The sequence below is a fragment of the Melospiza georgiana genome, chromosome 14 (genome assembly GCF_028018845.1).
Source record: "Melospiza georgiana isolate bMelGeo1 chromosome 14, bMelGeo1.pri, whole genome shotgun sequence".
Classification (NCBI taxonomy): domain Eukaryota; kingdom Metazoa; phylum Chordata; class Aves; order Passeriformes; family Passerellidae; genus Melospiza; species Melospiza georgiana.
The window spans coordinates 10,751,827-10,778,708 of record NC_080443.1 but is presented as its reverse complement, the minus strand read 5'-3'; the positions used below and the strand labels follow the sequence as shown (position 1 = coordinate 10,778,708).

The 26,882-nt window shown below is 37.4% G+C and overlaps 1 long non-coding RNA gene across 3 annotated transcripts in view; it reads left to right on the top strand.

Moving 5' to 3' along the window:
- The window catches only part of LOC131089294 (uncharacterized), a 30,656-nt gene extending 20,371 nt beyond the window's left edge, over positions 1-10,285 (top strand). For all 3 annotated transcript variants that reach the window (XR_009115236.1, XR_009115238.1, XR_009115237.1), the window contains 3 exons: positions 5,226-5,343; positions 7,545-7,677; positions 8,710-10,285. This is a non-coding gene — a long non-coding RNA (uncharacterized LOC131089294). The remainder of the gene's footprint in view (positions 1-5,225; positions 5,344-7,544; positions 7,678-8,709) is intronic.
- Positions 10,286-26,882: the final 16,597 nt, after the last annotated feature.

Below are 26,882 nucleotides of genomic sequence, written 5' to 3'. Positions count from 1 at the left end.
GAAAACTATTCTGAAGAGCTATGTTTGATTCTTCCAGGGCTATATTCATTCTAGTTCTGTCCTAGCAAAACCCTTTCAGTTCCATTTCTTTATTTAATTTTTTTTAAATTCCTGTAACACCTTTTCAGTCTTTATAATCTTTCACAGTAGTTTACTGATATTTGCAGATTGATATCATTTGCAGGCGTGCAGCTACTTTGTCTAATATAAGATGCCCAAAAATTTCTTAAAGAATTTCTTAAAACCCTGCTTCTCATTCTTCTAGTGTGTTTTCCAAACCAAGGCTACTTTCACTCTAGGTCATATTAATAGTACAAAAATTAGAAGCTGATCCCTGTGTTTGTATTTTAAATTAAAACAATGAAAAGCTTTCCGAGCACTCACTCACACTCCCCAGGCTGTGGATTTTCTCCAGTCCATTGGTCTAGAGGTTTCTCTTATTGAAATATTGTGGCAGGAAAGGAGGATTAAATTACTGAGGCTGTCAAAAAGGACAAGCACTCTGCCATACATTATCATTATCACTGGCTTCCTCAGTGGAAGAAAATGCAGTAAATCACTTCAAATACAAAGCAATAAAGACCACTGGCTTTTAAAATCATGAGTGCTATTGCCATTAACAGAAAGTGACAGCTATGTGGCATGCTTAGATGCTGCCTGTATCTTTTTTGACAGTGTGCACATAAACCTGCCAGTGACACACCATTAGATCACATGACCTTTCCAATTTGATTCTAGCATTGTTGCTTTTCCTTAGAAGAAAAGAAAGAAATGTTTGTTTTTCTTTGTTCTTTTTCTCATGCTCTTCTTAAAGGTGAAAAACATCTGATACTAATAGTAATTCTGATTTGCTTTGCAGTGATAAATGTGGTTAAGGCAGATAATTGTGCAGATAGAGGTCTCAGGTCTGTTCTAAAGCGAGATCTGCACATTGGCACGTTCATGTTAGTGCTGGAAAACTCTGGTATAGATTTCAGCAAATAATGCTTGTGGTTCACCTTGTGGTTGGTCCCTTTTGAGGAGGTTGGACTGAGGAGTTAATACCTAACTAACTAACTAGAAAAAAATTGCTTCAGTTAGAAATGATAGCTGCATTCTGGTGGGACAATTGCTTTTATTTCTTTCTAGTGTCGGTTCATGTGGCATGGAATTCTGCAACCTCACTAATGCTGGTTTAGTGCTGTGGTTCGGGGTTAGGTTTGGGAGTTTGTTTGTTTGGTTGGTTTGTTTTTAAAAAATCTGTTCCACAGAAGAGAGAATCTATCACCAGTATTCCATCACTAATGAATCTGAAAAGCAAATACCTGCCCAGTTTAGTGTAGGACATCTGTTGCTTTCTGAATTCAGGACACTGCTAAGAGTCTAAGAGGTGTACGAAGTGTTCCTTGGCCCTAGAATTTACAGAAATAAATAAATAGATAGATAAATCAATCAGTAGGCAGGTATTATGTGAATACATATGAGAAAGAATATAAATTATTCTTGTCCAATTTCATAATAATAATAAATTTGTTCATATTCAATTTTTTTGATTGTGATAGTATGTACATTACTTATACAGAATGAATGACATCCTTTGATTACATTTTCTCTTGAAGGTCAATCATTAAAATGGAATAATCACTAATTTAAAGATTCATTTGATTTGAGAAAGAATAGGATACATGCTGATCATATTTGACATGTTGGAGTTACTTGTAAATCTTTTAAATATGTATTTATTCACAAATCACTGATTCACTCCACAGAAAAGAGGAGTGATCTCTCTTCATTTCATTTCTACATATGAGTTTCATGTCTTGGCCAGAAAACAGGTTTTACTGGAATGGAGCAGGGAACACCATGAAATGATTACTTGTTGGGATGGAAATATCATACCAAAACAATTCTTAGGTTTGGAGTTAAAAAAAACAACTGAAAAATGCTTAATAAGCAAGCAGATGGCTAATTCTGCCATACAGAATAGAAAAGTGGATAATGTTCTACTAAAATTTGACAATACTGAGGATAAAATACTCCTTTTTTTTTTTTTTTTTTTTTTGGTGCTGTCCCTGTGTTTGTGGATGGGTTGTTCTCTGCAGTCATTGCTGTCTCTGCACTGGCTCGTGGTGAAATTTCAGTTCTGCACTGACTAAATGGGAAGACAGGAAGTTCATCAGTAGTCCAGCTCCCCACTTGATCCTAGCACGAGGACCACCAAGAAAGAAAATTTATGGAAAGATTGTGCCCATACAGCCAAAGTTTCCAACTCTGTGCATTTTAAACCTGGCCTAGTTCTATCTCCAACACGTGTTTTCTATCACAGGCCTTACAAACTGGTATCAGAGCTTTTTCAGCTGAAACAGGAACTGAACTAAACTAATGCTTTAAAGCTCAGGAAACCAAATTATCAAGGATATAAATATCATTGAAAATTGCCTGCAGATGGTTTAGCCTGACACTTTATTGGTGTTTGTGCTAGGCCAAATTATAGCAGCATAGGCAGTGTATTATGTCTATTAAGTAGTGTATTAATTTATTTTTTTCCTGTCACAATGAATGTTGCTGGAAATGATACTCATAATGATTGGATCCATATTAGAACATAAATAAATGGATAAATCACGTGCTATTTTTGTCTTCTAAAAGAAGAATCACTTTAATGAATAGCTCTTAAAAAAGATATACTATTATAATACATAAAATTATTGCTAAGCCAAAGTTGCAACTATAGGCTAATTCTATAGTTGAAACTGAATCAATTTGACCTTGAAAATAATGCATTTTGCAGCTTTATACCCTTTTAGTTTATGCGTACAAATAAATAAATGCTAGTTGGAATTTATATGGAAAATACATATTTTTAGAGTCCTATTTAGGTTGGAGAAGAACTTTCAGGTCATCGAGTTCAACTGTTAACCCAGCAATGCACTTTTAAATATCTCCAGGGATAGTGACTCCACCAGTTCCCTGAGCAGCCTGTTCCAGGGCTTGACAACTCTTTCAGTGAATGATTTTTTCTTGATATCCAGTCTAAAATTTGTTTGGAGTGGAATTCACTCTTCATTAATAAAAGATTTCAAAATAAAGTTGATTTTTTTTTCTGCTTTCAATTTCATTTTTTGGTATGGAATAATTTTAGAAGTTTACTAGAAATGTTAATTTTAGCTCCACATTTGAATTAATGGCTTTAGTTGCAGAAAATGCAAAAATAATCAGTATCAAAAAAATCAAGAAAAAAATGTTGTTAAACAGAATGATATAAAATGTAAAATACATAAGCATGAGGTAGAGGACACTGTTTGAAATCCTTTTTAGGTTACTAATTGTTGCAAACCACAAAGATGGTTCTCATCTTTTGACAATCATATTTTCTTAATGTTTTCACAGTCATTATCTCTGTTATAAATATGGAGATTTTGTCAGAATATTTGCTTTTCTTATGCCTGTATTATGTGACATGGGTAGCCTTTTATTTTGGTTTTTTTTCTGTATAATGGGGATTATAATTCCTTATTAATTTTAGGAAGACATACTTGCTAATATTTGTAAAACTTTGGAATAAAAACAGGATACAGAATTATTATTTCAGCATCAAATAATTATCTACTTTCCCCATCATTATCTACTTTCATGTTGAAGTCTCTTATTCAGTTAACAGGACCCAATTTCTGGCCATCCATGTAACTTTTTGTGACTGTGTCCTAGTTAATTTTTTTTCTACCGGTGCTGCCTTTCAGCATTTTAAGAGTGTAGAAATTTCAGTTGTGTAGTGAGCCTTGCCTGATTCCCCATGCCAGGCTGCAGCTGAAGTGCTGAGACCTGGAGGCAGAGCCTGTGCTCCTCTGACACGTGTCAGCAGAGACACATGTGGGGAACGGAGGAATCCATTCTTCTAACAGTCACCCTGCTGTGATAACAAGAGTGAACAGCTTTATGCAAGAGGTTTCCAGGCTGATCCTGACAGGTGCATCATTTCTTGGTGGGAAATGATTGTTATTCTGAGGAACAGACTATATGAAGTCATTGTTCCCCAAAGTAACAAAATCTGTGCCTCCATGTTATAGAATAGAGCATGTGTAGGGTGTAAGCTTCACATTAATATACTGAATTCAGGAACAAAGTTTTATACTTGCTTCTTAAAAACTCTGGCCTTTGGAATAAAAAAATTTAAAAATCGGATCAAATTTGCATATATAAGAGCTTCTGTCCAGTTGCTCTAAATTACCTGCTGTGATAATGCCTTTAAGTGTTGTTCTAAAAAGAAAGTAATAATCATTCAGGTTTTCACAGTAAAACATGCTTTAAACTCAAAGCACTTACTGTTTTTTCACTTTTCTTTTGAAAAACAAGTTTCATCTCGTTCTCTATTTTTTTCTTGCACTGCCTAGAAATTATCTTCTCACATGGCTTTTCAACAAGGTGTTAAAATTTCTTCCTCTTCAGGTTTGGAATTCCTACAAGGAAGCGTGTACTTATACCTGGGAATTACAGAAAAGAAATGTGGAAATCAGCTAGAGAGAAAGCCTGGGATCCCAAAGAGAAATATAGGAGAGTAACACTATCCATAGCTTTATTCATGTGTTCATATTTTGTGTAAGATATCCTTTCCTGTAGCCTTGGATGTAATGTAACCTGATGCCAACCCATTTGAAATTATGCCTATTGTAACATTTTTAGGTTGTAAAGCTCACAAACATTCACAGCTTGACCAATGTTGCCAAGACATACCAAATGTTAGCTCTAAATTCCTGTCATTTTGTCAGTCTCAGTGTTTTTGGCCCCAGCACAAGCCACTAACTCAAGCCAGCTCCAACACAATACTGGAATTGTGTGTTTGAAAGGAAAGCCATACTTGGAGGCAATGGGTGTAATTTAAGTTGACAGAAGAAAAGCATATATTTTGTGTAGTTGTTTGTATAGCCAAATAAACAAGAATTGTACCATGGGGTGGTGGGAGGGGGAACAAAAATGAAACAGTTCTGTAAGTCTGTGGATCTATGGCTGCAACTTCTCTGTCCTTCTACTACTGCTAAATAATACTGAAGAAGAAGGGAAGATTTAAAGGAGAGGATCTTGGACTATTCTTGTCATGGAAAATGTTGAATTTAATTGATAAAGAGTTCTTGCTTATGTAGTGGAAGAATAAAAAACATAATGCAGTTTTGCCTTTTTTTTCTGGTTTTTAGAGTTGATTTTTAATCCTTTTTGAATGCTTTTTTTTTTGTTTACCCTAAAATTAACAGTGCTCAGTGATACCCCAGAAGATGAGCAGAACTTGAACGTGAAGATACTGATTATGCTGAATCTGTTTGAAAAATATATTCCAGAAGCAAAGAAATACCATTGAACAAGCCATTGGTGGTGAGTTTTAGAGACCAATTTCCTGTAAACTTTTGTAGCTTAAAAATGATTTGTTGAATTTCTACTTTTCTCTTCAAGATTTACTGTGACAGTAATTGTTTGACATAGTGTCAAGAAGAAATTCTTTTCTTTTAACTGAAGGTTTCCGCATTTATTTGCAAAAGTCTGCAGAAGCTATTACTGTCATTCCTTAAAATATGTTTAAAAAAACCAATACCAAACAGCATCCCCAGTTCATAGTAATTAGTTTATAAAACCTAAGAACTTTAAGGACATGTCTGCTTCCTGTAATTCTCTATTTTTTACAATATATTCATTGTAATAGGACTATAAATATATATCTATATATATATGTATTAAAATGTCAGTAATTCTGTATTGCTGATGTCTGTATCTTATTTAAGGTTACAGTGTAACCCCAGGGTAGTGCAGGGTTTTGTGTCCTCCACACAAACTGTACTTGAGACAGTGTGGGTGTAATATTGGGGGCTTGGTTAGGGGTCACTTTGGCCTGAGCACTCCTCTGGGAAATCCTGTGACCAGCCCTTCACTGGGAATTCCCAAAGCAAGTGAGCTGAGTAGCACCTGTGGAATATTCCCTTGTGTGTTTTTGTAGTGTTGAGTGTTTTTCTAGTGCTCATAGGAAGGCTGGAGAAGGTTACTCAGTCCTCTCACAGACAGGGAAGGAAAATATTCTCCTTGCTTAGGGTTTCCTGTTGCCTGTGGTAGCAAATGCATCATTACCAATGGTGCATTTTTCTCCTCCCTCTTCATTTCAATCCTCTTTCCTGTTGTGGTGAAGCTCAGGGAGGGACCTGAGAGTATCTTTGTGATAAAGCAATCCCTCAGTGGGTGCACACAAGGTTCCCTTTGCAGAGCAGGAATTCCAGTTTGCCCTGCTGGAATACCAGGCCAGGGTGACTTTGCTACTTCTGTTCTTGGGGGAAATTACTCAGCTATGTATTGAGCTGAGTATTAAGAGAAAGAAATAGACTTTTTACCATTTCCATTATCATACACGATTTGCATCCATGCAGTAGCTAAAATTCTCAAAGAAGAGTATAAATACTCAAAGTTTCAGGAACATGATAAGGAAAATGCAAAGAATCAAATCTCCACACCCTGGAACAATAACACATGGATTTGATGCACTTTTTAATGTGGCTGAACACTTCAGTTTTTCTGCACTGATAATTTTTTCTCCAAGGAGTTGTACAAAAGCACATCTCCTCCAAAAAGGTATTTTTAGTCTCTCACTGGAAGATTGTTTTTGTTCTGTATTTTAAAGCCGTAATTCCCATTGTCATAATTACTATTTGATAAGGTTTATTACTGATATACATATAATCTTTTACCTTCTCTCAAAACTCTTAAAAATCATAATCATCCGAGAGGATTATTATGACAGGAAGGGACTGGTTTTTGTTACTTGTTATTGTTCTGTCAAAAGTTAATCATTATTATGTAATGACAGCTATTTCAATATTGAGGAGCATTTCTTCCCTAATCATAAGACATTTGAACTCATTTTTACTGTATATCCATTATATCTATTAAAGTGATAGTAAAAGCTAAAAATTCTTTTATTCTTTTTCTTATCCACACTTCTGCCCTTCCTTGCAGATGCTGTGCACTCATGTTCTTCTGTTGAATCCATAACATGTTATTTTCTGAAAATTTAGAAACTTCAGAGAATCGAAATGAACTTTGCATTAATATATGTCAGATCATGGCAGAAGAGCATGTTACTGTATTTTCTTAGACAGATTTCTTTAAAAAGGATCTGTTGTCAAGATCTGGACATCAACTTCAATTAAATGTTAAATAGATAAATAGAATTCCTGAGTAATATGTGCATTTTCTCTGAGATGGATATTGTTTGGAGGGAAAAAAAATAAACTTAGACACAGAAAAATACCACATGAAGATGTAGTCATTCTCAGATACCCTGAGCTTCATTCACTCTATTTGAGGACTGCAAGGATGGATCCTTTTCATACCTTGTTCCTTTCATTGCAGGTTGTGTGGAAGTGGCCTCCATGTAATTTGAAGCAACTTCGTGCATGGCTAAGCAAGAGGATGGATAAAAAAGAGACTTTATAGTCAAGACATCTAACAATAAGTCTCAGAGATAATATGAAAAGTGATAAAATAGATTTAATGTTCTGATATCATTAATTATAGTTTTCCTGTTCTTACAGTATAAACAGTACTGTCCTCTGAAGTCTGCTCTGAAGTTGACAGTTCATTGAGTGATTTGTTCAAGAATATACAAAATGCTTTGGATCTCTCAGAGTAGCATCCAATCTGTCCTATAATAGGTCTTTCAACAGGGTAAGTGATGGAAGGTTTATCCTGTGTTTTCCCTTCTCTAAACCTCTTCTGAGCTATCCCAGCAGCCTAGAAGTTGCAACATGAAGGATCATTGCATATCCTAGAGTATTTATCCTAATTATTAAATACATAACGTTGCTATTTGTCAGCTGTGTAATTTGCTTTGAAAAGATATGCTGTCAAGATTATTTGTTTTTATTCAAATTCCTTCTAGAGTCATGTTAGGCAGCCTCAGTGCTTTTTGTGCAGGACTGGGAAAGAGCCTCATTTTTGACTTAGCAGCATGTTTTAATCACAGCAGAGAGATTCTGGCCCTCTGGGCTTACTTAGATATTGTGAAAGAGTGCAATTTTAAATCATGTCAGCTAATTTCTGTAACATAGAAATTTTAAATACTGCTCTAAAACCCACATACACAAAGATGGAGGTAGTTAGTTTAGTCTAGGGGAATTATCATCTTTGCTCATACTTCACTATTTTACAACACACAAAGGCTTGGAATTTAAATAATTTTGCATTGCACAAACTGGAAAGAGAATTTGCTATTTAAATACTAATAATTGTCCAGGCTGACTTGGACCCTTCATACACACAGTATATAAAATTCATTAATTAGTATATTTTTTATTTTAAATTATTTCTGACTATGCATATATGTTCTGACTATGCATATATTTCTGACTATGCATATATGCATTTATGTTTTCAATAGAGCTTGCAACACTTTTATCTACACATTGTGAAAAATTACTAATTTATGTACGCAATTATTATACAAATAGTTTTATTTCAGAGTTAATTCCAGCCCTGATAGTTTCTTTGATGTACATTCTAGTTCTTAGAGTGCTCAGTTTCCAGTAGGCTGAGTACCTGAAAAGTAAGCTTTCTTTATTATTTATTTACCTCTTCCTTTTTTTTTTAAACATACACTAGGAGGCTTTTAATCTGTCCAAACGCTAAGGAAGATTACCAGAACAAAAGTGAAACCTGAAATGAAACTGCTAATGCTGTTTTGTAGTGTTTGCTTTCTAGTTTTTGATTCACAAGATGACAGTGCAGTAATTGGAAAGCTCAAAGGAGCCCTGGAAGCCCTCCATGCCTGCCCTCAGCCGAGAGGGGAATGCAGAGATGACTACGAGGCATGAAAGGAAGCTTGCCTGCACAAGAGCCCTCTCCCAGTGTAAATACATGCTTGATAGTGCATCAAAGATGAGATCTTTGTAATTCCTACAGTATATTTAATGTATAATTTATATGAAAAGGACGCTTGATTTGTAGTTGTAAAGTTTTGTATACTTTTCAGTCTGTTTGTTTTTATATTTCCCCCCTAAGGCTAAGAATATCTCCACAATGGACAACGCCTTGTAAATAATTAATACCTACATGATTGAACGACGTGCTTTATTTGCATTTTTAAGATTTTTTTCCTACATAAAACAGTAATAAAAATGCAAGTCAAAATTTTAATTTTTAATAAAAAAACCATAAGCCTTAGAAAACTGATTAAAAATACTTTTATGTTATCCCTAATCACCCCGTTAAATGGAATGCCTGTGATTAGCCTCATTAAGAATTTTATACTGTGAAGATTTTATTAAAAGCAATATATGAAAATTACTTGGATTAATGTGTTAATCTGCCTCTTTAAAATGCTAATATCCATTTTATGCACATTAAATCTCAGTATGTGTTTTCTTTGATGCATGCAGTTCCTATCAATTAAATATAAAAAATTAGGCTAGTTGCAGGACTTATTAAATTACTGCACCCTTTTTTAAAATAACTTTTACCCTTCTACTAACATTATAATCAGCTGTTTATGGTTACCATAATTTGAAGTAGGGGGAGGGCAGGCACAATCATTTTCTGTACAGGAGATGATTTACTTGCAGCCAACATCTGTCAAAGCACAAAAAGAAGCCATAGACTATCAGATTTTGCTTCACCTACTTTGGGCTTTAGGGATGGGCAACTGTTTTCATTTGGGTTTTGTCACTTTTAGAACTTACATCAAACATATACAATAAATTGTTGTATCTGAATAACTACTGTCTAGTGTGGAAAGTTAATTTTACAGCTTTTAACCAATCTCAGTGAAGGGTTTAATTGATATTTTTAATGGAGCTGTGAATCAATGCTGCAAAAGGATTGTCTCTTGAGAACGAGGATATAATACATTTCATTTTTTAATTTACTTTTTTATTTGTCATTTTCTTCAAAGGATTTTATAGACTGGATTTCCACTGTTTGCAAACAGGCTATGTTTCTTCATAAGCATATGTAAAGTATTCAGAGAGATAAGTAATTTATTAAAATCTACCTAATTTGCCGTGATATATTAAATCTCTGCTTCAGTGATCACAGACCATTTCATTTAGAGAATTAGGCATTCCCTCTTTGTGTGATTAAAGCTCTGGAAAATGAGTTCTTTGCTCCTATTTGTGAACATTCAAAGCCTGCTAATGGCAAGAAGATGGAATAGATTATGAGACAATTCATTACAGTTCAACAGAAAAAAACCCCAGCTATAATGCAGAAATGCAAGTATGAATATCTGCATATAGTTTGAACCATCTGTGCTCTAATGCCTTCAGTAATGGCTCTTCGTCTTCAGTAGGCTTTGAAATGACATCCATACAATATTAATTTGTTGATGTACATTATGAGGCCAGTGGAATGAATATATTCGGACCACAGAAATCTCTGAATTCCAGCATGGTCTGCTGGTTGACTCCATTTTAGGGCTTACCATCTTCAGTAGGGCTTCTCATCCAGGCTTTGCCAATCCTCACAGCGTTTCATTCCTCTGGAACTTTAGGAGACCACAGACAGCTGCATTCCTAAACCCCTCCATTCCTCAGTTAATGGCCATATGTTTGTTGTCATTTGGGCTGGCACTTAGTTCATCATTTTGGCCACTCTTTCTAGCTTTTTTTGGCTCTGTGCATCCATATTGTCAATAAGACTGTTATTATACATTACAATAATTTGAAACAGCCAGATTCAACACTGAGATTAACTGAGTGGCTTTTTAGAAATTTAGTTGTGGTATTCTGTCAGGAGGTTCTTATTATTCTTCTAATACTTTGCAAACCAAACTAAATATCCTGCACATAAACAAAGAACCAAATTGTATTGAGTTTTTGTGTGTGACTGTTTACTGACTTGCAGGAGAACTATGTTAACTGGTGCTTGTTTTCTTCTGAAATAAACCATGTGGTAAAATTAGAAAATCAGTGATGTTCATCTCACTTAAACATTTACAGTAACACCCCTAACACTTAATCTTCGCCATCTGAAGTTGGAAACTTAGAAACCAAGAGTTCATATATTCATTAAACACAGATCTCTTCAGTAAGTTACTGCAAAATATTCCAGTTGACATTTGGTTACATTGTGTTAACTGCTCTCAGTGACTCCAACATTAACATCTATAATTTGCCTCAGGTTCCTAGACATATTTCTTCTTAAGGCTCACTGTTACTCAGTTTCAGATTTTAAGAAAATAATCCTGATTTCTATTCATGTTTATTGCTAAAACAGATATAATATTCAGCAAGGATTTTCCCAGCAGATGGATTGTATTATCTTATGCAACATAAACATATGATCATACCAGAAAGTTTTGTTCTTGCATTAAGTAGTCTGTATTTCCAAAATGCTCTTAAATCTTAATTCTAAATGCTACATTGTGCAGGGAAAGTGGAAGATGTAACCAAGTACTATTTTGTCTAGATTTTAGCAATGAATAGCTTGAAGAAAACATGCAGCTATGTAATCTCTAAGCTAAGGTACAAAGGAGCCATTTTAAAGCTGGGTACTATCATGCTCTAAAATGTTACTCAATAACATTCATTTTTGTGGAATAGATGAATTTTTACTATGGTGTAACTTGGTCACCACAGTGGTTCTGCATAAGATGAAATTGCAGTGTCAAATGATCAGTTTTGTTAGTATATATTTTCCCATTTATTGTTACATCTCATAGCTTTATTGTGATAACTTCTGTGCTCTTCTCCAGGTTCCCAGGAATGTTGATCAGGATGGAAATTTTTAGCTGAAATAAACTTTATCTGTTTTAAATGTTGCTTTTAACCTTTTATAACCTTAACCTAGGAACAGAAGTTGTAAGAATAAATACATCACGAACCAGGTAACAGCTCTGTGAAGTCAATCAGTCTTGCTGTGGAGTAAGTCAAAGCTTCTCTCATTATATAAGAGTAGATATAACACAACAAAATTTATTACTTGTTTTTTTTATATCAATATTAAAGTCAATAGTAATATTGTTTTAAAATGCTTCTTATTATTTCAAGGCATAGTGAGATATTATCATAGTTCAAGAAGTCTCTAAACATATCAAGACTAAATATTAGCTGGTAAATTTAATTTTTTTGTTTTGTGTTGGAACTGAGAAATAATTAAAATACAGGTTTAAAAGTATGCTACAAACTGTATTTCAAATTTTATAGCCAGAGAAGTACTACATGTTTTAATTACAGGCACAGTGACTTATCCATCAGTTTTTTGAGACACTGCAAAAGATGATAAATATTTTGATACAACTTCACCCATGTTACTGTTTATGTCATAGCTTTTAGCAAATAGACTAGATCCTGCAACTGATACTGGAAGAAATTGTATGAAATTGATTGTAGAATAAGAATTCAGCTTAGTGCCTTAGTATGCACATGATAAAAATTTGCTTTTGGCACAGTAAGCCCTATGTGTACTCCTTTTTTTTTTTTTTTTTTTTTTTGTATTTGTGACAAATTTTACTTCTTTTTCCATCTTTTGAAATGGGACGAGGCAACTTCTGAGGAGCTTGAATCATGCATGTGTGGGTTTTAGAAGCGTTTTAAAAGGTTATTTTTTATTTTTAAGGTCCTTGCTGAATCATACTTCAAGCTTTCAGCATCTGGCAGCATCAAAGTCTAACTCCTAGCAAAATTTCATCTCCAACAAGAGCTGCTTGTAAATGATCAGGTACCAGCTGAGGATGTTTTGTCTGTGGAAATAAGCCATTACAAACCTTTAAGCAGAAACGCTTATGGCTCTCAGTAGCAGTAGTTCTGTCACAATACCGTGTCAGGACAGGATCATCCAGGCTCAGGGGACCTCAGGGGTCCAGCCTCTGCAGGGCTGGGGGTATCCAGTCTGGGCTCAGGGAGCAGTTTCTGTCTGGGTGCCCTTTCCCGAGCTGGTTTCCAGGCCAGGCTGGGTGCAGCAATGGGGTCTGACATCAACAACTGGCCATTGCTTATTGGAATATGAATCCCAATATTACCAGGTAGATTGTGCCTGGGCCAGTCTGACCCTCGCTGCTGGGCCAAAGGCGGCAACTGTGGTGTATCAACACAGAGACACCTTGGCTTGCTGGAGATTGCAGCTGGGCACTGAACAAGTCCAGGCTTGGTAGGAACCCCGTTTACCTCAGGAGGGAAGGCTTCAGGCGATGGTGAGGAGGAAAAGGAGACGGATTCTGCTGGAGGGTTATATCCAGAGCTTTATTCCATGGTTACAGAGGTCTGAATGTAGGCAACAGCTCCAACAGAATTGTCAGCACATGGTCTGATTGCCTTTTTAAGCTCCTGGTGGAGGGAAGGGGCAGGTGAGCCACCAACCAGGTGGGAGGGACAGGGCCTCAGGGGAGGATGACACCCAGACAGGCCAATGACCCCTGGGCCTGAGGGGCATCCTTTGAACTTGACCAACCACACCACGACCTTCCTGGAATGTTAAGCCTGATTGACAGGACTCACTCAGCAAGGGGGCGAGGGGGAAGGGGAAGAGAGGTATTGCCACACGTGGGAGGTGACCTGGAAGTCTAAAACAGGACATTACAACACACCGCAACAACTGCTGGTGTCAAAATATGTCTTACTTCAGTAGTCCAGTATCTGCAACTCTGCAAGACAGGTCTTGAGCATGATCCAGCAATGATTTGCTTGTGGATTTGGAAAATCATCTATTTCCTAGTTAGACAAAATATTAGCTGCTAAATTCTTGTTGCATGCAAAATTATTTCCTACATATTCAAGCAGCAAGAACTGAAGTGTTATCGAAAAAATATAGGAAAAAATGAGGTCTTTCTATTACTACAACAACAAAAAAAATCAATAAAGTGAAGTTTCTTTTTCTTGAAGAACTGTTATCAACCAGTGATTATTTTGATTACCTACTCATAAGTATAAACAGCTACAGTAGCTGATAGTCTTTGCCTTCAATGATAATGAAAACCAGAAGATGTTCTACCATACACAGGGCAATTTTCCCAGAGAAATTAAAGAAGGAGACACCAATCAGCATCTGATTCCAAACATAAAGTACACAAACAATAAAGAGAACACAGCAAACTTAAGAAAACATCAGAAAAGCTTTACAGAAAATCCACATTTTGAAAGTATTTCTTAACATTTCCTCTGTAATAAGCAGTTATCTTAGTATACCAAAATCAGACCCATTTGGAAACTTTCCAGTTGGTATTGTCGGTGGTATAATTTATATCTTGGATGAAATGCACAAAAATGGATCTATTTATAAAACAGAACCAGTTGTGTATCACAATGCAGTAGATATAACCTCAGCAACAACATACATTGGCAGGCCTATCTATAGTTAAGGCAAACAAGTCAGTGTAACTTGTCATTTATTTTAAAATGGAATTTACAGCGATTGACTCAATGTCTGCAGTAACAGAGCTTTTTGCAGACTTTTGTGAAAGTTCTGTGGGATTATATTTCCACCCACAACATCAGATATGATAGGGGCCTGTACCAGGGCCCCTGTGCAGCTCTCTGTGGATCCTACAACAGTGTTATGGGCAGCACTCACTGCTGAGCTTGGTGAATTTCTCCTTTGTATCTTCTCTTTTTGGGCTGGCCTGTTTGGGAGGAGCACAGAATTTGGCTGTTAGGAAGCCTGTAAGTGTGAGACAGGCTGTTTCTGCATTTTCATCCTTCGCTGAAGGACAGTCTCCGTACAGCAGGGAAGTGGGAGGCAGATTTTCTACTAATGGTGAGTTTTATTTAAAGTCAACAGAAGGACTCTGGGGAAAGTTGACAAGAATTTCCTAGATGCTACAAATCAAAATACTTTTCTGTTATTTCTGCAGTAAATGGGAAGTCCAAATTCTACCAGGCCCATAACCCTAATTCTTGCCCTAGGTTCATTGTAAATTTTGGTGAACTTTGGCAAGTTGCAGTGAGCAAAATAACTGAGCACAAAAAGACGTAGGGAAAAGAGATTAAGCTCTAAGAATTAGTTTATAATTCAGAGGGCAACAGATTGACTTGGCAATCCAACAGAATTTTTTCCTCCTAACAGAAACAATGCTTGAAAAGGTCCCAAATAAAAGCATGTGTGATGCTGCTGAGAGAAAGGCTTTTGTTCAAATAAGAGTTGAAATTATTTAGGTATTTACTGGAAGCTTCCCTCTATCTTTATTCTTGCCATGTAAGAAATGAGGTTTTACAATTAATGAAGGAAGAATTTCTACTTGTGACTGTTGTGCAGTATTTCAGCTAATTCCTACACGTCAGTGCCCATCATCTGGGTGAAAACAGAAAGCACTGGAAATCTTTTCACAACATTTCCCACCTCTGCTGAGGAAAATCTCTGGAAAAACAGACCACCAGGGTCAGCCTGGCTGTGCAGGAACACCTGGTGCAGGAGAGGTGGGACACGAGGGATTTAGGAGCTCTGTCTCCCCGAGAGTAACTTCAGTAGCTGCAAAGGATTTGGTGATTTTTGAGGGCCTGCAAGGACTATGGGCTCCTTCCTGGGGTTGCTGTATGTCACTGGGAAAAGGGAGGGAAAAGGTGGGTCTAGGGGTGAGGAGTTTACATGGGAGACATCCTGGGAGACAAGAACAAGAAAAAATGACATGAGGAAATGAAAAGGAAAATGGAGAGAGAAGTTAACATTGTAAAGAAGTGGGTGTCCTCTCCAAAGTGAGCTTTCCCACTGAGCTTCTCCTCAGCTCCTCTAACAGGCTCAGGTTTGGATGCAAAGAGGAGGGATGACCCAGGTGGGGATGCTGAAGGGGTGTGGGGTTGGTGTGAATACGGTTTTACCTTTGCTCATTTGCCTGTTTTAGTATTGAGCCTGATTTCTTGAACCTTCTACATTAGTGAAAAAGGAGGTGTCCATAAATGCCTGCAGGATTTTTGCCTTGGAAGCAAACCTGCCAGGACTTCACTAGCAAGTCTGTCACACAGAGGTTATTTTGTACAAAGGGAAGATGCAGGACACCACTGAACTTGAGAGTCTGTTTGGTTGTCCCTCCAGGATGGCCTTCCTCAGCCACATCATCCTCATCCTCAGCCACATCATCCTCAGCCACACCATCTCCTGCCCATGTGAAGCCCAGCCATGGATCCAGTGAGTGGCAGATGAACTGAAGGCGAGCCCTGGCACACAGATGATGAAAGGACACACAGCTCATGGAAGGACACACAGACAGGAAAATGTTCGGGGCAGACAGAGAGGGTGCTGAAAGCAGCTGTTGGATTTCACCTGGAATTCAGTCCTGTCAAAACACATTAACAAACAGCATGATTCTTCTCAGACTTTGTTAAAAGCCAAAAAAAAAAAAAAAAAAAACCCACAAAAATGCAACAAAATAAAAATAAAAACAAAAATAAAATTGCAAAAAAAAAACCAAACAATAAAAAACCCACAACAAACAAAACCTAAAACACCCCACCCAGTAATTTGCGAAACATCAGAAATTATGGGATCATGATAATCTCTTGTGGTAAAATGTCTGGTCTGCCTTTTTTTACTAGGCTTTTTATGATTAATTTTTCTTGTAAAGTAGTACTGTTGATACCATTTACACACATGCTCTCTGAGTATTAACATGAAAATGTAAGTTCATTTTGGGAACTGCTGGAGGGTGGATGCTATTCACATCTTGTAATCCTTGTTTATATTATGCTCTGTCTATTAAGTAAAACAGTTTAAGTGCACTAAGTGAAATGGGAGATTTATATTTTAAGGTGGGGTTATGTTTACAGAAATAATTGTTAGCTGCATCAGTGAGAAAAGCAAATATACAGTTCATTTTCTTTGGGTTTAAAGCCAGACAAGACATTTGTTGTAAATTATTCTTAGTCCCTAACAGAGGCTCTTGAATTTAGTTACCTGCTGAATTACTGAAGGATCTCAGGCCACTTTAGGAGGAAGATCTGCAGCCACTTTCTGACTTTGTTACTGCACTTTGACATCCAGTGTGGTTCACTCTCAGGCCTGAGACTTAAATGGAGTGTGAAGTTTTGTCTGTTTTGGTTCCCATTATTTGACATGCTTCACTTGAAATCATGGTTCCACCCAAATCTTCTAAAAACTCACCCAAGGTCTGGACACTTCATTGTGTGAACCTCACAGCAAGACTAGCCATGGTTTTAGGGGTTTATTACAAGAGTTATTGTTCTACTTTACAAGGTTTCAGTGCTACTCTATTTCTTTACTTTCACCAATCTGATAATTAAAAAAATTAAACATAACTTTGAAAGGAAATCAGTTTGTTGCATATTAAATTATATAAATTATATAATATTTTAATTAAAAATTATAGTTTTATAATATGGTGAGGCACAATTAGAAAATACTATTTTATGTCTGGTTTTTTCCTTTGTTAGCATGCTTTATTTAAGCATTTGCTGTCAGGGGAAATGTAGGCCAAAACTCTCATTTTTCAGCTGATTCTAACTTGATATACAATATAGAACATGACTTTATTTTTAAATATGAATTCATGGTTAAACACAATCTCATTGTGCATGCTAAAATCACTAATAAATATTTTTCTATTTATGTCAACTTCTATATTGATCCATGTTCTGAGTTTTAGGGTGTTAAATTATTGCTTTTAAAAATTGCTTATTCAGGGAAGAATTATTTATCAAAATGTTCATGTACAAAAATAATCTTTTTGAGATTGGTCTCTCAGAAATCCTTTGACAGCAAAATAGAGGAATACAATTGTTCTTCTCTTTCATTTCTCAACAGCTTTGAGACCAGTTTGTTATTTTATCTTGCAGCATTTTTCTAGTAAATACACCAGATATTTCCACAGCACGCTGCCTGGAGAAGAAAATGGGAATTTAAAAGTGGAACCTTCCATTTTACAGAATTGATATGGACCACACAGCAAACTTAGGTAAGTGCTGGAAGTACCCATGGCATGTCAGGATATTATAGATCAGAATGAACAAAGCCCCACTTGTGGATGAAAGTTGCCCCCTACTGTCTGATGTGACCTGTGCACACAGAATTGTCACTCACAATTTTGAAGTTAATTTGTCTACTGCTTCTTAAAAGAACACGTTTTAATTCTGAATTTTAGAATTCGATATGGAAATATGGTGCAGAGGTGATCAGATGTTACAGGAAGAAAATGAGCTGAAAGACTGCTCTAGTAATAGCCTGGTTCTAGCATTTGCTAACAAACATTTATTGAGGTGATGATTGGTGTTCCATTTATAATTTTGAGGGAACTCTCTCTCCTTGACAGTATTATGAAACTTTAAAGCAAATTTGTTTAAAATATTAATTTTCAGGGTCTATTTGGTTGTTGAAGACTACCCCTTTGTGAGCTCTTATTTCAATTATACAGTAATTGCAGAGTATCATTTCATAATGTACCCACCACACATGGTTAAGCTGAGAAATATTTTTTGTTCAAATAAATGTAGATATTAAGAAAAAACATACAAGCTTTAAAGTTTTTTAAAAAATCTTTCCTGAATACTGTAAATTCCCTTAAACAGTAGTTAGTACAGCTTCACTACCTAAGGAGACCTTCTGAGAATTTGTCAGCAATGAAAATTAGCAGGTTAAAATCCTTACATGCATAAATAATTTAAGGATTGAGAAGAAATTAATCACAAATGCCAAACCTCTGGGAAGCTTGTAAAGCATTGTCCCAGTCACAATGTAAATATATGTCCCTACTTACACTGTACAAATGGTACTTGGAAACAACTACAGTGGTAACAAAACAACTGCCAATGTTTATGCTTTCAAATTATGTCTGTCAGAACAACTTGCATGTACAGATCTTAAATGATTCAGTAATAAATGCCAAACACAACTCTGCAGCAGATGCTGACTGGTATCCCATTGATATTATTAACTTTTTTCACTGTTATTATTAAGTCTTAGATACCATTTTTGTTGGATACTGAAATACACTTTTTTTAAAATACAATCTTTGGATTGAAATTTCCAACAAGGACTCCTTAAAGCATTTTACAAACTGTGTAGCTGTAGCATACAGAAATGACTTTGAAAAGAGAAACAGAAAAAACCCTTTCCTCAAGGCACTTGATGGGAGTTGAGGATGTGGCAATGGCAAAGTGGCAACACAACTGTGCAAGGACACAGACTGCAGAGCTAATGGTTTATTTTTGAAGGCACACACTCTTTCCTCTCAGTCCCAGTACCTGTTGCTCCTGTTGGTACAACTTCACTTCTGTGGAAAACACATTTCTCTTTTTGAGGATTTATTGGTGCTGTCAGGGAGATGTCAAGCAGGAGGCAGCTTCTCCTTGGATGTTGCTCTAAATGTTAAGCTTTGTATGCCTGCAGGGGACAACAGGAGAAGCTTAAGGAACAGAAATCCATGGAGGCTTACTAAATGCTTAGAAGTATTAGAAGGCACTTGTGGCTCAGAAATGCCCCAAGCTGAAAAGGGGTAGGGGGTGAGAGAATGATAGGAGGATGTGTTATATATTCTTTCCCTGTCATTGTTATTTAGGCACTCCCAGCGACTTCACCACATCAGAACATGAAATTAAGTCTTGTCCTGGTTGTTAGGCTTCCTACTTCATTGCTCAAAAGAACTTTTTAATAGTATGTACTGCATTCTACATAGTTCTGCTTGGGACAGCATTACAGCAGAGATCCTTAAACTGGAAAAAAGCAAAAAGAAATTAAGAACTGACATTAGGAACTGACATTAGAAGCACAATACAGGTCACATATTCTAAAGGTTCAGGTTCTTTGTTCTTGAATCCCTTGCAGTCCATAGGTCATTTTGTACACAAACTGTACAGTTTTCAGGTTGGGGTCACAATGGGGCTTAACTAATCTGTAACCCAGTAATCAAATTATCACTCAGTGATTTGCAGACTTGCCACTCTCACTGTTCTTTAACCACAGTTATAATTTCAAGAATTTCATGTTTCCTGCATATGCTTTGAAGTTTTTAGTATATGTGAAAATGCATGCTTGAACAAGCAACCACTGTGCTGCACAAGTTGGAACTTCCTCTCATTCAAACTGATGCAATCCCCAAATGTTCAGTTTAGCAAGGTTTCACTGTATCTCAACAGACTGTAAATTTATCTGTGTTAAATTTAAAAACAAAAATAACAACATAACAATCATATTTATAAGGATCCACAAACAGGGTCAGACCAAGTAACAGATCTGATTCAGTATTTCTGAAAGGATGTAGACTGATCAAGCTAAAAGCCAGGCATCCTGCAGTACTACAGATGTCTTTCTCAGACAAAGAACAATAAAAATAAGTACTTTAATCCTAGAAACTTAAGGGAAGGTTGACCAGATATTTGAAGAGTTTTTTCCAAATTTCCTGGGGTTTGCTTCTTGACACTTTCTATTGTAGTTCACGTTCATCAGATGCGAAAATGCTGAGTCTCCCTTTAATTTTACTTTTATATTGTCCCCTTTGCATCAAGTGTTACTGAGTTCATTGCTCTCCTGGTGACACCAGCATTGTTACCAGCATGTTTTATCCTGTCCTCATCCACCACATGTATGGCAGAGACGACTGTGTCATATATTTTATCTTCTGAGCTGGAAGGGACCCACAAGGATCATCAAGTCCAACTCTGAAGTGAATGGCCCATACAGAGATCCAGCCCACAACCTTGGCACTATTACCATAATGCTCCAAACAACTGAGCTATCTCCAGTGTTGGTCTGTATGGTTTGGGCTTCATAACCATTTCTGCTTTGATGAACTTGAGGGCTGGGAGGAAAAAGAGCTGGTAAACCTATCTGTCCACATCAGCAACCTCACACAAAACACACCAGCTCTGTGCAATTAGCAGAGCCATGCTGCTGACCATGCCTGAGAAGAGGCTACTGTGCAGTGCTGGCTTGCACACATCTGTAATCAGTGGTTTGTGTGCTGGTGTGTCAGCCTGCAGCTGCACAAAGCAGCTGTGCATGGACACGGTCCACTCACAGCACAGTACAGCACATACTGCTGGAACCACTTTTAAGGAGGGCATGGTTTGGTGCCCACCATTGCAGCTCCATCAGTTTTTAAAACTGTTACTCATCTCACATAGAAACACTGTGGATGTGCTGACTCTTCAGTGAGGGCTGCTAGAGGCAGAGGCTTGTTTGCTCTGTGGTCTCACTGAGGGAGACACTAAATTCTGCTGCTTCCACTTCATTCAGGTCTGCTTTATAAGATGGAGATACTTACATGACTGCAGTTCTACGCTTTGAATAGTACAGTTCTTGCCTTGACAACTCAGTGCTGAAATTACTGTTCCTTCCACCTATTTAATTATTAAGTTGCGGGTATGACACACATCTGACAACTCACCTGGAGAACATTCTGCTCCAAAACGCCAGCAAGTGTTTGCCACTGTTGGTGGTGAGATGATTTGCAGGAGACATCTGCCTGTGTAGTTCACATGCTGCATTGCAGAATTGTTCAAATACCTAAATGCCTCTATGCACAAAATCCAGGATATACATGGACAGGCCTTTGGAATAGACAAGGAGATGCCATGGATTAAAGTGGAGCTCACAGAACAGAGATGAGGGTTTTGAATTTAAATTGCAATACCTCATCCCAGGACTGATCCTAAAAGGTGTTATATTTCTTGTACAGTAAAGCGCGACTGCCATAAAGCGCGACTGTCGTAAAATCGGCCGTAAAGCGCAACTGTCGTAAAATCGGCCGTAAAGAGTGGCTGTTGCAAAAGGTGCCGTAAATCGCAACTGTCGTAAAAGGTGCCATAAAGGGCGACTGTTGTAAAATCGGCCGTAAAACAGGACTGTCGTAAAAGATGCCGTAAAGTGCGACTGTCGTAAAATTGGCAGTAAAGCACAACTGTCGTAAAAGGTGGCATAAAGCGCGACTGCCGTAAAAGGGGGGGGCGCCGTAAAGCGTGACTGTCACAAATGGTGACGTAAAGCGCGACTGTTGTAAAATTTGCCGTAAATCGCGACTGTCGTAAAAAGTGCTGTAAAGCGTGACTGTCGCAAAAGGTGATGTAAAGCATGACTGTCGCAAAAGGGGGTGCCATAAAGCGCGACTGTCGTAAAAAGTGTCGTAAAGCAGGACTGTTGTAAAAGGGGGTGCCGTAAAGCGCTACTGTCGCAAAAGGTGACATAAAGCGAGACTGTCACAAAAGGTGTTGTGAAGCAGGACTGTCGCAAAAGGTGCCGTAAAGCGCAACTGTCGTAAAATCGGCCGTAGATCACGACTGTCGTAAAAGGTGCCATTAAGCGCGACTGTTGCAAATGGTGCTGTAAAGCACGACTGTCGCAAAAGGTGGTGTCATTCAGCCGTGCGTACCAGAGGTTTTTGGGACACAGGCTTTATTAAGCACTTCATTAGTATCTCCCGCCGGGCCGTGACTGCCGCAGAGCCGGTCCCAGCCTGCAGGGCGCTGCTTGAGCTGTTTGCCGCACTGGGGGTGCCCGCAGCAGCCGCCCCGCCGAGCTCTGCCCCTTGCTGCTGCCAGTCTCCAGTGGGACATGCCCCCACCTCCCCATCGGACCCCACAGCTCCGGTACCCGCAGTCCTGCTCACTGCGGCCGCCCCGCCCCCTGCCCACGTGGCCTCAGCCCCAGCCAAACCCCCGGCCCCTTCCACCACTGCCACCTTTGCCATCCCCTGAGTCGCAGCTGTCCTGGCTACCATGGTTCCTGCCCCCGGTTTCGCCATCTTCGCGGCCCCGCCGCTCAATTCCACCTCTCCGAGCCTGCCGCCAGCATCACAGCAAATTTTGGGGAGAAATTCCTGAAGTTTGGGGAAAATTTTTGAATTTTGGGGGAAATTCCAAAATTTTTGATGGAAATTTTCGCATCTTTGAGTATCTGAGAGATATAACCGTTTGTCCATATGCTCAGGATGTATTTTTAAATGGAATAGTGACACTCAAGCATCAGCTGCTTGAGAAAGCTTCTGCTCCCTTGATTGATAAGAAAATATGCTGTTCGCAGATCATATCCTGTTCTATTATGAAATTAATTTTACTTCTAAATTAGGATTAGCAGCCTCTGTTTTGTTTTCTTGTTTACTTTTCCCCAATAAATAAAAATGCCTGTGTCCTTAAAGAGAAGATGGATTTCTGATTAACTGAAAACTATTAGGTTTGTCTGTAATTAAATGTGAAAATAATTAAATATTCCTTTCAGAAGACAATAACTTCTGCAGTATATTCCTCCTAATGGGGTCTGAAGTAAAGTGTCAAGAGTCTCACAAAACACATTGTAAAATAGGAACAGGGTAAAGGTCATTCCACCCGCTGTGGCAACACTAAAACTGCTGTGTGGACCTAACTGAAATATATTAAAAAAGGAGTTTAGGACAAGAAGTTGAAAACAATGCTGAGGTAGAGTATTCACCTTTTATTCTTGGAGGCATGTGCAAACAGTCACCCAAAAGAATGAATAGAATTAAAAAGATTTAATTGACACCCAAAGATTCATCTTCACAGCTTACATTCAGAACTGCTGTCTTCAGAGATAAAGAAAAAAAGAAAAAATTCTCAAGGTGTTTCATATGGATAATTATAAAACTCAGAATCCATTATACATAGTATTAATTGCAGTACTTTTATTTTGTTGCAATTGTTTCTGTTGCAGTAGTTTCTGAAGTGAAAATACATCCCAAATATTTGGTTTTTATCTTTCCCAGTACATACTGCAGTGTATTGGTTTGCATTTTGACTATCAGAAGCTTTCTTCCACAGGACTGTGACACCCATGTGTTTGGAGGTTTGCTGAAGAATTCACTGCCAAGCAGGGTTTTACAACTTCAAGAGTGATCAGATATTAGTTTGACTGTGTGTGGAAATGTGCAGTAAATCAGTGATGGATTTTTCCATCTGTCTTTCATAAAACCCAAAAGTGGTTGTCTAATGTAAGCCAGAACACCAGAAAAAGAATTATACTGTCATATATTTAAAAAGGCCTTAGCAGAGTTATGAAATAAATAGCATGTTGATCTCAATAAAATGAATTGCCCTAACTGTTTTTGTGAGACGATTCTTTTACTTGGCTAATGAATTTCCTGAAATAGGAGATTGTCTTGTGGCACCTAATTGTGTGCTGTATTTGCTGCAGGCTTTAAAAGCTGCAGAGAAATGATTCAGTCTGGGGGTCAGCAGATACCCAAAGGTGCTGCAGGTAAATCCAGGTTCCTTAATTCCCATTTGTGATCCATGCAATGAAGCAGGAGCTGAAATAACTGCTCAGAAACACTGGAGCTCCAAGGGGAGTCCTCTGAACTGAGTTGTGCTGGTTTAAATATATTGATTCTGTCACCATAGGACAGATCTAACCTATTTTCTTCACTTTCTCTCTGCTCATTTCTGTATTTATCTTTATAAAGAGTGAGAGTTAAATAGATCTCTTGATGTTAAACAGTGTGTACTTCTATTAGTATTGCATAAGTGATTACAGATTAAAACAATAAATAGCTCACACAGGAATTTGCTGGGCATCTTTTGGACAGGTTAGCTGTTAAAAGAAACTTAATTTTATTTTAATCAAGTAGAATCTGAAAAATTGTACCTAAATAGAGCACCTGGACATCTTTGATATTTCATACAGTATAGGTTGGAGCAGAGTTGAGCATCTGGACAGACTAAAATTAATATCATTCTTCTGTACAGGCTGCTTTTCCTTGAGTTAAAAAAAGAATTATATGTAAAAATTACTAGATACTTCTGTCTTATGATTGAATACAGAAATGAAAGAAGCTGAGGAGTGTTATTATCAGTCATTTAGGCAAATTTCCTGAGTGATGAGCAAATAACATTTAGCTCCTTGGTTCAAAAAAAAAAAAATCCCTGTAGACAATTTTGTCTTTTATAAATGACTACAAAGTATTTGGTTCCAAAATAAGGCAAATTAACAAAATTAAGCTGCAAATCTGTATAGTACATTTAAGTATTTAAGTACCATTGTTTGTCCAAGTCCAACTGAAAGAAACTATTTATAATTAATCAGATATATCATATTTATTGTCTGAGAATCCATTAGCATGCAATAAACCTAGTATTCCCAAGAGCTTTTAATATTAACATAACATGTTAATTGAATCAGCAAATAATTTTCTCTCTGAAAATCATCTTCATGGCAATTACTGACATTAAATATACAATTTGTATGAAATGCATAGCAATTGACCTAACTAAGCATTAGTTTGAATTCTAGTTTTTATTCAACTTTTGTGTCCGTATTCAGTGTCTGTGTATTGAACCTGGAAGTACTGCCTGGTTCAAATTGAGATACTGGTTCCATCATTATGTACTGTAACATGAGATGCTAATTGCACAACTTTACTGCACAATTAGAAATTTACTTTCACGAACATGCACTAAAAAAAAATGTGTTTTGATGATTCTGCATGTAAAATTGTGAGTTTCACACATGCTTACCAGAGTTAAACTCAGTCTCAGAACAAACTCCTGCACCTATTCATTTCACATGACTTAGGGGATATAAAGTGTTTGCAATCCACAGTTGTCTTTTAAACCCCCTGAGGCTCACCTGTGTTTGAGGGCTGGCCAGCAGCTGAGCCATGTCCATGCAGAGGGCACTGGGCTCACAGTGACCCCAAACTGGGAACAGCAGAGGGAGAGAAGTGTCCCAGTCCCATCCCAGTACAGAACCCCACATCTCCTTTCTACCTGTGTCTCTGCTGGTCCTTCCCTGTGCTCTCTCTGACCCTCCAGAGGGACCTTTGGCCATGTGAGCTGTTTGATGTGCAGCTTTTGGAACCAGTGAGATTTGCCAGCCGTGACATAAAATGAAGGTTTCTCACTAGCTTTAAAAAATAAAATAATAGTAAAGAAGTTGTAGTATTCTGAAACTGTTTGTGGTTGTTACAGCTCTCCATTTTCAGTCCTAGATGCCAAGTACCAATCCAATACCAACAGTCCTTGCACATCTATTTAACTTCTAGGACATTTGATAAGAAGAAACAATTTGATAATAAGAAACAATTGATACCAGTTGTTTCTTAAAGCGTGAAACAGACAAAGTATCATCTTGAGAACTATGAAAGAATACATTGTTTTGATATTTCTGCTTATTTGTTTTGTGAAAGTTTCTGTTTGTTTTGCTGCAAGGTATCACAAAATACTTTGTTTTTTTAAACAAGTGAGTTATAGGAAGGAAAGGATTAATTATACTGGTGAACCCTGTATTGTTAGCCACAGTAAAAAGTGTAGACATATTTTACTCCTATAAATAGCTTCTCTTTCATCTAACATCTTTCAGTCAGATGGTGCTGAGACCCCTCCTTCTTCACCAAGAAACTTGCAGTCATATTTCAGCAGTATGCTTTATATGTAACACAATAAAATCCCCAAAATGTGCTTTTGCCTTGCCTTCTAATACAGTAGCATAAAATTATGAAAGGAATAATGGGTGCAGGGGATGAATAAGACTAGCCAGGTTTAGGTTTCATTTTCTAAATGAATTCAGCTGGTCTGACAACCCTAGAGGGGCCCTTAAGCAGAGAAATTGTTAGAGAAGGTTAGATTAGGTGCTAATTGCAGGAGGGAATAAAAGTTGAACAACTGCTTTTCTTTCTTCCGGGATTTTTGAGGAGAGCTGAATCAGTTTGGCATATTGAGAAACCAGAAAAACAGTGGGCCTCTCACATTGTTTGTTCTGAAAATTAAAATCTCAATATGTAAAAATGCTGAAAAGCCTCAATATATTCGATGAAATTCCAAACTTGTATTGCCAAGAGAGAATTTACTTATGTTAGGGCTCCATCTACAGTCATAGGGAAGCAAATCTTATCATGGATGGCAGTGATCTCACCATGTTTACCATAATAAACTTTCCTTTTATTTGTGTCAGCATACTTCAGGCTGCTTTGCAGCCCCAGTTAAAGGATCTGATCTCTAATTATTCCCAGTAAAGCAGCAGGCAAGGTTACATTGACCATATATGCCAGTATTCTG